Below are 14,402 nucleotides of genomic sequence, written 5' to 3'. Positions count from 1 at the left end.
CTTATAAAACAGGCAAATGTTCAGTTTCTATTAGTGTCAAGCTATGAGCGTATAGCCTAAAGTTGGCTTGTTAAAGCCCAGCCTCCAACGGCTCATTCACTTTAAAGAAAGAAAATGATTTTGTTATAATATGATAATCATACGAATATAACTCTATCTATATTCGAACTCACTCAATATGTTTACTTTAAATGAGTAAATATTATTTTACTTTAACAAATCAATTTATTAATGTTGATTAATATTGCTTTACTTTGTAGATATGAAATAATAATGCTTTATAGCACGAAAAGCTTATTTTCTTTACAACAAGAATATATTACACAATTAATTTCATTATCTGATTAATTAATTGAGAATCAAAATTTAAAGTGATATTATGATATTGATATCAAAACACAATCATAATTGTAATCACAACATATTATTCAAAATCTCACCAGAGCCGAACAGATTATAGAAATCACAAATTAAGTCTACACAAGACTTTAATCAAACTCTACACAAGAGTTATAACACAACTTGATTCAGCTCAAACTTTGAGCACCACAAAGTCTACACAAGACTTAAATCACACTCTACACAAGAGTTAACACAAAACGTGTTTCAGCTCGAACTTTGAGCACTACAAAGTCTACACAAGACTTTAATCCAACTCTACACAAGAGTTAAACAAATGAGCCTAAAAGACTCCGCTGTGGTTATCGCTTAGAGACTATGAGCCTAAAAGACTCCGCTGTCTGGTCTCTTTTGAGACAATGAGCCTAAAAGACTCCGCTGAGTGGTCTGAAGAAACTGCTCAAAACTCTGGCATTTATAGGCAAAAATCAAGCAAACGAAGCAAAATTCTACCCACACAAACGGATGTTAGTCATATCCGTAAACATCTGAAATTCCTTAAAACTCCCCCAGATTCCATAATCATGGACAACAACAACCCATCCTGATACCGGACATCCTCAAATCAAGGATAAATAAATTCGTCAGCCCCATAGTTACGAGATATCAATCAAGCCATACCATAACAAAGTCACTCCCGTAGAATACAGGGATCCTACTTTGCTTATAAGTTTACGGAGAAAACAAGATTGATGCCTTTCTCACAATAACACCCACACTACGTAGTTTAATTCAAACTTCCGGGCCATAGGTGCATGATCTGATAAGACCTGTATCAACAAAAGAAGGGTTGTTCCGGAGGGATTACAATAACAACAACAACTAATACTACGACGACGTACATCCTGTCGTAAACTGACGCCTACACGGAAGCATTTCGTTACATATCTCCCCCCTAAGACTAAATTTGGTACAACATTTAGTTAGATCAACGAAATGCCTCAAGATCACATCGATCTCGACAATTATTCGGGCTCATTGTTGTCCCTTCCTTCGACAGACAACATCGGCATCACACATCCACACTTCAACTCCACCTTGCCGTGTGTCATGCATTTCGGTGGTTCATGATCCTTAGTGATAGCTGAGACTTGTAGAGCTTTTCCAGTAGATGCTCCCTTGTCCCCATGCCGCTTCTTCTGCCAGCAATCTTTGATTTGGTGCCCCCTTTGACCGCAGTATTGACACACTTTACCTTCCACAATGAAATCAGGTTGTTTCCTTTGCCGACAATCTCTAGCAAGATGCCCTGGCCGTCTACAGTTGTGGCAAACAATTTGGTTGGAGATACGGGTAGTGTCCTTTATGATATTTTGCGGACTGTTTTCTTGGACGTTCTTTGATTTTTCTTGAGCCACTCCACTTTTGGAAAATGTTCCTGCGACACCGTGCGCTTCAATGTACTTTTCTCCTAAATCTATTACTTCCCTTGCTGTCTTCGGTTGTCTTTCTTTTATGAAAATCGTCAAATCCCGACCGCAGACACTGACAAGCTGTTCCTTCAATATCATATCCAGAATGTCAGCAACTGAGTCCTTCCTTTTCCCCGACAACTCAATCCATTTTTCCATATAACTCTCCAATCTAGTCGCAAACTGGCTAAAACGCTCCCCTTGTTCAGGTCTACTCTTCCTAAATTTTTCATTGAATCCATCATCCGTTAGATTATAACGTTTCAATAAAGCCGCTTTTACTACCCCATAATCGATGGCATCTTCGTCACTCAGTCGAGTGTAAACGTCCAGTGCTTTCCCTTTGAGAAGTGCGGACAACTGGATTGCCCAATCCCTGCATTCCCAGCCGTTGACTTTAGCGTATCTCTCGAAACGGAGCAGATAGCTGTCCATATGATCCTTGTTTTCGTCAAAACATGGAAGTCGAGGACTCTTAACAGTAGGAGCATGAGTAAATGATCGAATGTCACTTGTCATACTGTCGTTGTTGGAGGAAGCCTGACACTCCGACTTTAACCTAAGCAGTTCAAGCTCTTTCTCCATCAGAGCTTCTTGCCTTTGAGCTCGTGCTCTGCTTATCTCCTCCTCTTCTTTGGCACGTTCTCTCTCCTTCTCTTTTCTCTCTTCATCTTCTTGTAACTGGGCTGTCACCCAAGCACGGAGATCTTCACCCCTTAACTCCAATTTTTCTCCAAGTTTAATTAATCTTTCCACATCCATCTCTAGGACAATTAATCAAACCAATTCAAATTCAAATAAACAAACTTCAATATGTTTATCAACACTGTTGCCGTAAATGTTACTTTCACGTAGAATAAAGTGGTATTACAAGTAACCTTATTAATGATATGCGGTCAATATAGATCCCAAAACAGATTCAAAACAGGCAATTAATACCGATTCCTACACGGAATTCAACATTGATCTATATATATAGACTCAATATATAGAATCAAAACAAATTTACTCCAGGTCCTAACACAGAACCAACGCTTCACCCAGATTCCTACACAGAATCAAAACATTGACTTAATATAGACGTATATTAGAGTCAAAACAACTGATTTAATACAGGTCCTCACACGGAACCAACGCTTCACCCAGATTCCCCACACGGAATCAACACAATAGCTTCACCCAGATTCCTCACACGGAATCAACAAAATAGCTTCACCCAGATTCCACACACGGAATCATAAAAACTATCTTCACCCAGATTCTTTCTCAGAATCAACAAAATAACTTCACCCAGATTCTTTCTCAGAATCAACAAAATATCTTCACCCAGATTCTTTCTTAGAATCAACAAAATATCTTCACCCAGATTCTCTCTTAGAATCAACAAAATATCTTCACCCAGATTCTCTCTTAGAATCAACAAAATATCTTCACCCAGATTCTTTCTTAGAATCAACAAAATGTCTTCACCCAGATTCTCTCTCAGAATCAACAAAATATCTTCACCCAGATTCTTTCTTAGAATCAACAAAATGTCTTCACCCAGATTCTCTCTCAGAATCAACAAAATATCTTCACCCAGATTCTCTCTCAGAATCAACAAAATATCTTCACCCAGATTCTTTCTTAGAATCAACAAAATATCTTCACCCAGATTCTTACACAGAATCAACAAAATGTCTTCACCCAGATTCTTCCTTAGAATCAACAAAATATCTTCACCCAGATTCTCTCTTAGAATCAACAAAACATCCTCACCCAGATTCTTTCTTAGAATCAACAAAATATCTTCACCCAGATTCTTTCTTAGAATCAATAAAATATCTTCACCCAGATTCTCTCTCAGAATCAACAAAATATCTTCACCCAGATTCTTACACAGAATCAATACCTTGACTTACTATATGTGCATAGAAAGTCAGAACAAATGATTTAATACAGATCCTCACACGGGACCAACACAATATTCTCCCAGATTCCTACACGGAATCAAATTACCCCAACAACCACCTTCGTTCCTTACAAAAGGGAGAGGGGGGACAATGGAGGCTTTACAGCGCGAGTACCGCTTTCGCGCTAAGTCAGTGATCCGTATCACTATGACAGATGACTGACAACGTATAACCGAACAAGTGAAAATTACCAGAATAACTTGCATTACACCTTGCGTATAATGACAGTCTTATAACCATTAAATGGATACCAATTTGCTTTAAGCTCAAAGATAGTATCTATCTCAAGTTTGAAACAACTCCCTAACCTGTCTCAACAATTGTTTGGTCGCGATGTCTCTTGAATGCACAACAATAAGAATCCCACTTCTGACACCAAATTATGTCACAAAGTGCGCACGTAAACCGTATGCTTATGTAGCGCAGTTTGCAACCTTGTTTATGTGTGCTATATTCAAGCTACGACACCGATCAATAACCAAACACAATACGTTGATAAAGGTTTTGAAGCTAAATGAAGATATATTTTATTACAATATAACAAAGATATTATGAGATATAAAGATGAAATGATAGATGTAATAAGTATGAAATCAAATGGATGGATGACAAATTGATGGAGATGGTGTGATGATGAATATGATATGAAAGCGATATGAAAATATATAATTAAATCAATTAATTATGAATACTTTACCAAACCGCTACCACATCAGACAATCTCACAGATAGGTTGCAACCATCACAGTCATACAGGCAACTAATAATTAACTAACTAAACACAATCCAGACGTGTAGAAGAAAGCCAAAAGAGTGTCCTTGATATTCAACAAAAACTGTAAGGTTGTTCTAATATTGTTAATTTGTCTCTTCTTGAAATTGTTCTGATTTCACAGTATTCATAAACAGATCAATTGTTTCTCAATGTTCTGATATTAAAATAAGCAAATGGTTCTTCACAGGTAACTTATAAAACAGGCAAATGTTCAGTTTCTATTAGTGTCAAGCTATGAGCGTATAGCCTAAAGTTGGCTTGTTAAAGTCCAGCCTCCAACGGCTCATTCACTTTAAAGAAAGAAAATGATTTTGTTATAATATGATAATCATACGAATATAACTCTATCTATATTCGAACTCACTCAATATGTTTACTTTAAATGAGTAAATATTATTTTACTTTAACAAATCAATTTATTAATGTTGATTAATATTGCTTTACTTTGTAGATATGAAATAATAATGCTTTATAGCACGAAAAGCTTATTTTCTTTACAACAAGAATATATTACACAATTAATTTCATTATCTGATTAATTAATTGAGAATCAAAATTTAAAGTGATATTATGATATTGATATCAAAACACAATCATAATTGTAATCACAACATATTATTCAAAATCTCACCAGAGCCGAACAGATTATAGAAATCACAAATTAAGTCTACACAAGACTTTAATCAAACTCTACACAAGAGTTATAACACAACTTGATTCAGCTCAAACTTTGAGCACCACAAAGTCTACACAAGACTTAAATCACACTCTACACAAGAGTTAACACAAAACGTGTTTCAGCTCGAACTTTGAGCACTACAAAGTCTACACAAGACTTTAATCCAACTCTACACAAGAGTTAAACAAATGAGCCTAAAAGACTCCGCTGTGGTTATCGCTTAGAGACTATGAGCCTAAAAGACTCCGCTGTCTGGTCTCTTTTGAGACAATGAGCCTAAAAGACTCCGCTGAGTGGTCTGAAGAAACTGCTCAAAACTCTGGCATTTATAGGCAAAAATCAAGCAAACGAAGCAAAATTCTACCCACACAAACGGATGTTAGTCATATCCGTAAACATCTGAAATTCCTTAAAACTCCCCAGATTCCATAATCATGGACAACAACAACCCATCCTGATACCGGACATCCTCAAATCAAGGATAAATAAATTCGTCAGCCCCATAGTTACGAGATATCAATCAAGCCATACCATAACAAAGTCACTCCCGTAGAATACAGGGATCCTACTTTGCTTATAAGTTTACGGAGAAAACAAGATTGATGCCTTTCTCACAATAACACCCACACTACGTAGTTTAATTCAAACTTCCGGGCCATAGGTGCATGATCTGATAAGACCTGTATCAACAAAAGAAGGGTTGTTCCGGAGGGATTACAATAACAACAACAACTAATACTACGACGACGTACATCCTGTCGTAAACTGACGCCTACACGGAAGCATTTCGTTACATCTAGTATTGGAAAGGGTCGATGAGCCAGGGCTAGTCTCTGCTATCTCCTTATCAACCAGTATTGAACAAGCTACTTTCTCCAATCGTGGGCAGGGAGGCTCTGATTGTGGCTTCTATTCTTCTATATCTGTTTTCTTACTTGCCTTTTGTCTCTTGGAATGAGAGTACTTGGTTTTAGCCTAGTCGTGGCTGGAATCCTTGGCTGGGAGGTAACACAGGCAAATGTGCAACTATAGTTTTGGGAGATGATTTTTCCCCACTCTTTATTATTTTGTCCTGTTATATTGTTGTTTTGAATATTTGGATTTGTAAACAGTTGAATGTATTCCTCTTAGTGGGGACCTGGGCTTGTGTCTGGGTGAGACTTTTAGGTGATTTCAAACTAAGTACACTTATGGTGTGTCTCGGAATCTACATCTGTTCCCTATTTGAATCATTCCTCTTTGTCTTTTTTTTTTTTCTTATATGGTTTTAATTCGAAATCTAGAATTTTTGGACTATCCCATTTACTTTCTTTTTACTGGCATTTAAAAACATTAAGTTACTTTTAGTTACAGTTACAGCAGCGTTGGCCATCGATTGATATTCTTAAATGTTGCTGAAGATTAGCCTTAACTTGATGGGACTGGAGTATTCTCATCTAATTAAGAACAAAACATCCTTCAACTTCATTTTGCATGTACATCAGATACCATTACCTGTCACTGTCTTGTAAACAAAGAGGCATTGGGTTTGGTGTGATCTACTCACAAATGTGGAACTCCCATAGTGGGCAGGGAATTAGTTACTGTATCTTCTATCCCCTTATATCTATTTTCCAACTTGCTTTCTGTCTTTGTCTTGAAATGAGATTACTTGGTTTGTCCTTGCCCTAGCCGGATACCCTGGCTGAGAGGGAAACAGTCAAATGTATAGTCAATTTTGGGAGATGCTATTTTTTTTCCTTGTAAATCATCTTTCTGTTATGCACTATATTATGTTTTGTTTACGTCTTACATATGATTTGTAAACATTTGAGTGTATTCCACTTAGTCTGGGACCTGTGCTTGTGTCTGGATGAAACTTTCTCAAACTAAGTAGGGCTACTTTGATGATGTGCTCTTGGAATCTACATTCGTTTCCTATTTGAACAAATTCCCCTTGTCTCACCTTTTCTTGGGTGCTTTAATTGTAATTCTAGAATTTTTTTTCTATCCCATTTTCTTCCTTTTTACTGGCGCTGATATGACCTTAATGTGTTGCAAGCGCCGTAAAACCCTTAAAAACAAAAACAATGTGGAAGGTTCAATTTTAGACCAAACTAATCCATATCTTTTGTCCCCCACCATGAAACTGAGTGGGGTCCTTTGACCTCCCATGGTGGGCAGGAGGCTACTTTCTATGTCTTCTATCTCCTTTTATCTGTTTTCCTAGCTGCTTTATGTTTTTGTCTTGAAGTTAGTTTACCTGGTTTTTGTCCTAACCCTTGCTGGAGTCCTTAGCTGAGAGGGCAATGGTCAAATGTTTTGTATTGGTTTTGTTTTTCCCGTACAAATCATCTCTCTGCTATGTATTGTTAGTTATGTATTCTGTACTGGATATATTCTGTTCGCTTTTGAATGTATTCCTATTAGTGGGATCCTATGCTGGTGTTTGGATGAGACTTTTGAGTGGCCTTAAATTATGGATGGTATTCTCTTGGAATCTACATCTGTTCCCTATTTGAACCATTCATTCCCTTGTAATTCTAGAATCTTTTCACTATCCCATTTTCGTCCTGTTTACTGGCGCTGAAATGTGTCGCAAGTGCCGTAAACCTTTAAAAACAAACATCTATTTGGCTTTCTCTCTTGTCCTAGATGAGACTTGGTTTACAAATCAGTATATATTAAAAATAACAAATTTAACAGCCCATAACAGAGAGATGATATACGAGGAAAAAAAATTCTCTCAAAACTGTTCATTGACTGTTTTTCTCTCAGAAAAAGACTCCAGTCCGTGTGAGGACAAAACCAAGTAATCTGATGGTGTGCTCTTGGAATCTACAGTTGTTCCCTATTTGAACCATTCCCCTATGTCCTTCTTTGTCTGGTGTGCCTGGGTGGGGTTCCTGACCTCCTATAGTGGGCAGGGAGGCACTTACTATGTCTTTTTATTCCCCCTATATCTGTTTTCCAACATGCTTTCTGTCTTTGTCTTGGCATGAGATTACATGGCTTTGTCCTGAACCTGGCTGGGAGGGAAACAGTCAAATGTTAGAGTTTTGGAAGACAATATTTTTTGTATTGTAAATCATCTCTCTGTTATGCACTGTAATATTTTTGTTTTACATATGTATCATTTGTAAACATTTGAGTATATTCCTCTTAGTGGGGACCTGTGGCTTTGTCAGAATAAGACATTTAGATGATCTCAAACCAAGTACATTTATGGTGTGCTCTTGGAATCTACGCCTGTTCCCAATTTGAGCCGACCCCCTTTGTCTTACTTTTTTCTGTGTGCTTTCAACTATAAATTTAGAATATTTGACTATGTACATACTTGCATACTAAGTTAGTAAATGAGAGATAGCAATGGTGTACAATGGACAGTGGTGAAAGGTCCATACATGTGAGGGTTGGCAAGTCGCCAACAAATGGTCATATTTGAATTTACAAATAATACTGGTAAACAATTTTTTATTGATTTGAACCAATTGAGATAAATAAAATTTAAAAAAAAAAAAAAAAAAAAAAAAAAAAAAAAAAAGAAGAGAGAAGAGAGAGAGAGAGAGAGAGAGAGAAGAGAGAGAGAGAGAGAGAGAGAGAGAGAGAGAAGAGAGAAGAGAGAGAGAGAGAGAGAGAGAGGAGAGAGAGAGAGAGAGAGAGAGAGAGAGAGAGAGAGAGAGAGAGAGAGAGAGAGAGAGAGAGAGAGAGAGAGAGAGAGAGAGGAGAGAGAGAGAGACAGAGAGAGAGAGAGAGAGAGAGAAGAGAGAGACAGAGAAGTGAGAGAGAGGAGAGAAGAGAGAGAGGAGAGAAGAGAGAGAGAGAGAGAGAGAGAGAGAGAGAGAGAGAGGGAGAGAGAGGAGAGAGAGAGAGAGAGAGAGAGAGGAGAGAGAGAGAGAGAGAGAGGAGAGAGAGAGAGAGAGAGAGAGAGAGAGAGAGAGAGAGAGAGAGAGGGGGGGGGGGTATCGTGGGACAACGGTTACAATAATGATAATAAGAATAATGATAATAATAAAAGAAGAAGAAGATGATGACGACTCTGCTGCTGCTGTTGATGATAATGAAATATAATATTGTAAATTAAGCTTTTAGTAATAGTGTTCGTTCACTTAAAGACATTAGGCTTAATGAGTGTGAAGGGAAGCCGCCAGTTTAGCTAGCTTCTTGATTTTCACTCAGTGACCGTATTGAACCGTAGTGTGGTCTTTATAGATGGCATTGCCATTTTTAAAAAAGTAAAAAAAATCACTGTAATGTTGTACTGTAATCGATGCCGTGCTTATTTTAGATCAAAAATGTATAGTCTCTTAGCATTTAAACCATTAAACCGTGGGAGGATGGTGGTGGAACACTGGACTGGGAGAGTCATCTTCATCTAATAAATACACTTCGATCTTCTATCATTCTAATCTGTTGTCCATTTTTGTTTTCGGGTTTCTTTCCTTGCCTTTAGTGAGATTACAGTGGAACCTCCCGATAACGACATGCCACGGGACCGAGTTTTTATGTCGTTATCCGGAGGTGTCGTTATTTAGAGGATTCCAAGATGGCGGACAAAGTGGGCGTGGTAAGGCCCGCGGGACCAGTTTTTATTAACATTGACAAAACAAACAAAACATTGTAGTGTATTCCTCTTAGAGGGATCTTGTGCGTGTGTCTGGATGAGACTTTTAGGTGATCTGAACTTAGTACACTCATAGTGTGCTCCTAGAATCTACATCTGTTCCCTATTTAAACCATTCCCCTTTGTCTTACTTTTTCTTATGTCATTTCAATTGTAAATCTAGAATGTTTTTTGCTCTCCAATTTTCTTCCTTTTCACTGGCGCTGATATGACATAGATGTGTCACAAGTGCTGTAAAACCCTTTAAAACAAACAAAAACAGGTAATTCGGACGCTGTGAGTTAGATAAAATTCCTCATCCTCTTCCTCCTCCTCTTCCTCCCACAAAAACACTACTTCTACTATTACTACTACTACTACTACTACTACTACTACTACTACTACTACTACTACTACTACTACTACTACTACTACTACTACTACTACTACTACTACTACTACTACTACTACTACTACTACTACTACTACTACTACTACTACTCTACTACTACTACTACTACTACTTACTACTACTACTACTACTACTACTAACTACTACTACTACTACTACTACTATACATACTCTATACTTACTATACTACTACTACTACTTCTACTACTACTACTCTACTACTACTACTACTACTTACTACTACTTACTACTATCTACTACTACTAACTATACTACTACTACTACTACTGCTGCTACTAACTACTACTATACTACTTACTATACTACTATCTACTACTACTACTACTACTACTACTACTACTACTACTCTACATACTACTACTAACTACTACTACATACTACTCACTACTACTACTACTTACTACTACTACTACTTCTATCACCACATAATATCACATTTTCCAAGATTTTGTGTTTACTTGCTTACACTTGGTTTTTATTAAAGCATATCAGCCAAGATTCGTCAAAAAAAAAAAAAGCTGCGTTCTCATTGGTTTCAAAAGCTGCGTTCCCATTGGTTCAAGCAGGAATCGTTTTTATAAACTTTGAGTACTCATACTCGGTATTTTTAGTATCAGATATCTACGAAAACTGCCGAAAATCACCAAAATGATGTCGTTATTCGGTTTTATCAAAAAGTGCGTCGTTATTTGGAGGTTTTTTATTTTACTGATCTTAAATAGAAAAAAAATCGGGACCACGGGTCAATGTCGTTATCAAGAGGTTGTCGTTATTCGGAGGTGTCGTAATCGGGAGGTTCCATTGTAGTTGTTTTTGCCGGGATCCTGGTTGAAGTTTCTTTCAGACCAGCCACTTATACAGATTTAATCGGGACACATACATATTTTTGATGGCCAAATTTGACTAGATTCTGATTTTCCTACTCTGGATTACGATTTTTAATCCAGAGTTTTGAGCAAATTCGGTGAAAAAGTTGACATATATATGTTTTACCAAATTATTCAGCGTCATTATTTCAATTCTAATGTATGTTAAAAATTATAATTATTGAAACGAGTGTGGAAATCTTGTGTTTTGTCCGAGATAGATCTTTTTTCTTCAAATTCGGATTTTAAAAAGAAAAGATGCAAATTGTTTTATTATTGTATCAGGTCTGCCTCTTTGTGGGGGTTAACAGTAGATAGTATGCCATTGAGTATTATTTTCTATGGGGAGCGATATTTCCCTCCTTGCCAATCTTCTAAGTAACTGTAGTAAAAATCATCTGAGATTCCCTCTTTTGCCGAGGATCCGATACCGTCCACTGTTTGAGTTGAGGCTTTGAGTGATGCATTGACGACTCACACTCAACTTTCCTGATTATTATGGAAGGGGACGCAATAAAGAGATGGATTGTCAACTAAGAATAACAAAGTACCTCGGGGCGGGCATATAATTTCCTTAGAATTCGGGAGGATACTTCAGGGATTTCATTCTTATAGACTGTGGTTGAAGCTAGACTGGCGTCTAGCATAAGTACAAGTTGATTCCAGTAGCAATCTACTATATCTTCTTTGTCTCTTCTTCTTACGTGCATGTGTCGTATTTCTTCTTGTGAAATGGCCTCAAATTGGCGCAAGCACTGTAAAACTTGTAAAACTAAACAAAACCACACTATTTCACCAGTGATCCACTCCAAACATTCAGTGCTAATATTTTTCCATGGATCCGCGGAAATCTGCGATTTTGGAGTCAGAGGAGAATGTCCTCCTTTTAAAATATTACATTTCCTTCATTTAAATGTACTGGCAGTGACTTGATGTGTGGTGTAGCAAGTGAATTTTATACTCTTTAGAAGTTAGCTAAAGTATCCTTGATATTTCAATTGCTCTAAATGTGGGGATTAGTGCAGTAACAATGGGGCTTAAAGGCAAGTGTTCAACATTTCCCTCCTGTTAAACTGTTTGTCACAATCAGCACTGGTTCATGTTAAGTATTGATTTGCGATCAAGGCACGTTCTCAATTATATCAGGATTTTTTCACAGCAGTGCAAAATTACCCGAAGTATAATATGGTCTACTGACAAAAGTGGATGACATTACGTCACGAAACATCTTTCATAATAGCACTGTAATAATAATAGTCAAACCTGAAGCAAATATGAACTGGAAAAAGCGGATAATACTATGACACGAAACATATTCCGTAGTAGCAGGGTATTATTAATAATCTGAAGCATATAATATGGTGAACCCCGGACAGTGGACGACACTGCGACCTAAACCGTCACCTTCCATAATAGCTGTGTTTTGACAATCTGAAGCGGGTAGTGAACTGAGGAAATTAAATGCCACTACGACACTAAATAATACTGAAGCAGATAGCCAAGTTAGTTTATATGGTCTTGTGGTATGACAATCGCCTTCGGATTGGAAATCCAGGATTCAAGTCTGGCTCCAAGCAGCGCTTAGTTGTCCTTTAATAAGGCTCTTTACTCACATTCTCTTACCGTACCAGGTATAAAATGAGGTTAACAGTGTTGTCTCTGTCCGAAAAAATTGCACTATCGCCTCACAGGAGTCATGTCACGTTTTACTTGTTAATTGAATTGATGACAAGCTTAGTGGATATTGCGCTATAAACATGCACAAGTTTAAAACATCTTCCACAATAGCACTGTAATTTAATCTAACGAAAGAGTGAAAATGGAGAGGATTCGGATGGGAACAATACAGGCAATGAACGTTTCCGGTACAAACCCTTCGTCAGCACAACAATAAAATGAATGTGGAAAACAATTAAAAATGGAGGCTTCGGATGGGAATAATACAGACAATAAACTTTTGTTGTGCTGACGAAGAGTTTGTACCCGAAACGTTCATTGTATTTTGTCCATTCGAAGCCTCTCCACTTTCACTCTTTTGTTAGTATTTTCACGATCCCAGGCTTCAGACAATCCCCGCCACTCTCTACTGTAATTTAATCTGAAGCATATTAATATTATGGAGAACTAGGAAAAGTTTATGACACTATATCATGAAACATCTTCCATAAAAGCTCTGTAATTGTAATAATAATCTGAAGCGGAAGTGAACCAAGACAAATAGATGACGTCACGAAAACAAAATCGTCATGAATCTCCAATGTAAGTGACCGAGTGGTTAAGGCATTGCACTGTGACCCGGATGGTCTTGGGTTCGAGTCCCGCTTCAGGCAATTTCGTTTTTTTTCCTTGAGCAAGATTATTAACCGACCCCCAATTTGCTCACTTGGACAACATGGGTGATTCCTGTTGACATCAGACATCTTGTTTGATGAATTATCTATATTCCTTAGTGGAATGCCTATGCGACGATATCTTATGATGTGGCGGAAAGGCATACTTTAAAAAAAATGTAGTTGTCCGAGGCAAGAGTTGTCAGATAGCTTTAGTTCAGTGACGCCTTTGATTACAAAAATCACACCGCGGTAACTGGTGAATTCACTCAGAAGTGGAGGCATGGCAATTTTTCATGATGATCTATCTTGCATTTGTTCCTATATAAGAGCATTATTACCCTTTTGTAAATGCCGAAAAATTAAATTTTTTTAAGCGTCTGTAAAAATGAAGTCTCACCTTTTCTCCTAAAATATATGAAAAACTAGAGTTAGTCTTTATTCCTTATCACGCAGCCATGAAAATTTCAACTTTTTTTTTGTCAGTTTAGTGTAGAGTGAATATTTGTAAATTTGTCTCATTATTATAACCCCCCCCCCTTCTCCCGTATCAAATAGAATTAAGTAATTTTTATTTATAAAACACCCCCCCCCCTCTCTCTCTCTCCCTACAAATATTATAATACCAAACCCAAAATTTCCATGCAAAAGGGGTTCAGAAAACGCAATGTGACATTAAAAACGTCTAACTTGCAACGGTATAATCGAAGTACAAAAGAAAGCAAAATGCGCTTGCGGACATTAGGTCTTCTCGTCTTCAGATGTCCTCATACTTATAATCGTATGTTCCATTTGTACGTGCACCATACCGTAACCTAATCAAACCAGACATTGCCTCAAGCTGGATACTCACCCCCATCGATGCCGAATTGGAATGCCCTTTTGCGGCTTTGTTGTCTCATGGTATGACACTCGGATTGTGTCCTGTAGGTCCCGGATTCGAGTCCTGGGCCCGTTTTCATGAACGCGGACTA

The sequence above is a fragment of the Berghia stephanieae genome, chromosome 5 (genome assembly GCF_034508935.2).
Source record: "Berghia stephanieae isolate SIO BIC M18660-M18661 chromosome 5, UCSD_Bste_1.3, whole genome shotgun sequence".
Taxonomy (NCBI): Eukaryota; Metazoa; Mollusca; class Gastropoda; order Nudibranchia; family Aeolidiidae; genus Berghia; species Berghia stephanieae.
The sequence above is the reverse complement of the archived record's forward strand: the minus strand, read 5'-3'. Positions refer to the sequence as shown.